This window comes from Morone saxatilis, unplaced genomic scaffold (assembly GCF_004916995.1).
Source record: "Morone saxatilis isolate NCDOM2014 unplaced genomic scaffold, NCSU_SB_2.0 Contig9, whole genome shotgun sequence".
NCBI classification, from domain to species: Eukaryota; Metazoa; Chordata; class Actinopteri; family Moronidae; genus Morone; species Morone saxatilis.
The window spans coordinates 12265984-12268379 of NW_023340268.1; positions in this window are offsets into that span (position 1 = coordinate 12265984).

The following is a 2396-nucleotide window of genomic DNA, read 5'->3' on the forward strand; positions in this document are numbered from 1 at the left end:
AGGTTATCTTTCTTCTGAGGCTGTTGCAGGATACACAACTCCAGACAACCTCTCTGAAAGGTACTCAAGAAGGGTTTTCTACACCAGCCAGATTTACCCAGAGCAAGTAAACTGCTTTGGACACTTAGCAACTCCAATGGCACCAGGATTGCTGGAATCGCAGCAGCAGCAGCTAATGCAGCGTCAGCTAATGCAGCAGCAGCTAATGCAGCAGCAACTAATGCAGCAGCAGTACTCCGCATGGAGAAGCACTGCCCTGGCTGCTGGAGGTGAAAAATTGACTGAGGCTGCTTACTTAGCAGCTGCCTTAGCTTCCATTCACTGCTCCTGTCAGCAGTTTAATTAGGTCAAGTGACCCGAACAACTACAGAATCGCTCTAAAACAGAACAGCACTAACATAAGAACAAACACCAGTCCCCAAGTTTACCTTGAACATCCGGTCATTGACAATCCTCCTAAAGGCAAAAGTCAAATCACATGATCGCTCCTGCAAGCTCCTTTTTTTGGCCACAAAGAGTTGGGAAGATGTATTAAATCAGTTTGAACTTCTGAAACGCCCAAACAACAGATCTTTTAATAGAAAAGGTTTATATAATAGTGTATTTTTAATTAGGTTAACTGGTTTTGTCTTGTGAAGTAGCAACAAGTTCAGGATACTGTCTATTTACTTTTGCTTGCTTAAATTTTTGGTTTGTAAAACTTTTGAAAAACAGCATATTGCATACCTAATGTAACAGTTTCAGCAGCCTACTGTGATTTTTTAAAATGTTATATTCATATTTTGTAAATTTTAATCCGATTCCTGTAAAATTCAGATCTGTTTGTGTGGAATATATTTGTATATTTTTTCATAAATTGCCTCCTTTTTGGCTGAAATAAGATTGCTTGAACTTGTTTTGTTTTTTGTACATTTTTTGGACAGAAATTACTGTGGGACCTGGATGTGTAAAGAGCCACTTGTTGGTGGATGAACTGGGGTTAGAAATGATTATTTCTCTATTTCATCTGATTATTCAGTTCACTGACACTGCACAGCCTATGCTGTTTGAAAGAGACTATTTAATTAGAGGAAGAGCAGGACCTCACATCCTTCTCTTTCACGGTATCGTGAAAGAGAAGCCTCAAAACTCTCAGTCAAGTCCATGTGCCATTCAATTGTTTGGGAACTCTCAGTAGCTGTTCCTCAGTCTGTTTGTTCGGACATAAGATAAAGGAATATCTTATCTTATCTTATCTTAATAGTCCCACAATGGGGAAATTCCAATGGCATTGACATTAATGGCTCTGTATCTCTTCAAACAGAGTGTGACCTGGATGGGTTGCTGAGAAAGAAGGTTGAGCTTTCTTCTGTGGGAGGTGTTAAAAGACCATGAGAGATCTGTTTTCCACCTCCTCGCTATGTGCGGCCTTCCTGGTGGTGTGGGACCTCCTCCCTGTAGTCCCGTCTCCTCATTATCACATACCAGTCTCACTATAGTGGTGTCATCAGCAAACTTCACAATAATGTTAGAGGAGAGGATGATGGTGCATTGGTGAAGAGAGTAAAAAGGGCTGAGCAAAGCACACAACCCTCCTGTGCACCTTTGCATTTGCTTTTTAATAAACTGACCTTTAAACTAAGCTATATCAAACCTCTAAATGTAACAACCCGATTTTACAGTATTATAGTATACTATCCTGTTATACCATAAAATCAGATCGGCAGATGAAGTGTTTTGTTCACAGTAGATGATGTAGTACAACCATCAAGTAAACAGACTAAGTTTAAAAACAAGGTGCCTGGAGTCAGGAGAGTTCTTTGAGATATCAAAACAAATTACGCTGTGAAGCCTAACTTGTAGGTAACAAAAAATTAGATTGAGGCAAATTAAATTTACCTCAACACAACAGATGCCTTGTTGTTGTTGTCTTTGTATGGCTCTTTTTCTTCCTGCGACTATGGGACTATTGGCCAGTAACCCTTAATACAAAGCTAACTGCAGCACCAAAAACATTTGAGCATTTGTGTTGTATTGCCCCTGGTGACCTGTCTGTTCAATTCACCTAAAATAAAGTTGTGTGCTGCAATTTACAATACTGTGGCAAGCAGCACAGAGAAAGAGAGAAGCAGCAGCTCTCAGAAATGTAAATTAGAATTTGTTGACAATCAAATTATTTCATGTGTTAAAAAATATCTAACTTTAATAAAGTTATTAGTTTAAGAAATTGTAGTATACAATTTAAATGAAAGCCAATGAACATTAAATGCTGGAAATCAAGTAATCACACAAGATGCTGGAAATTATGTTATAAGCACTATTTCATTTAATCACACAGAATAATAGAATTAGAGTCAGAGAGCACTAAGTTTTAAGTAATGATGATTTTATGAGAGCACACTATTAATGAAGTAGTA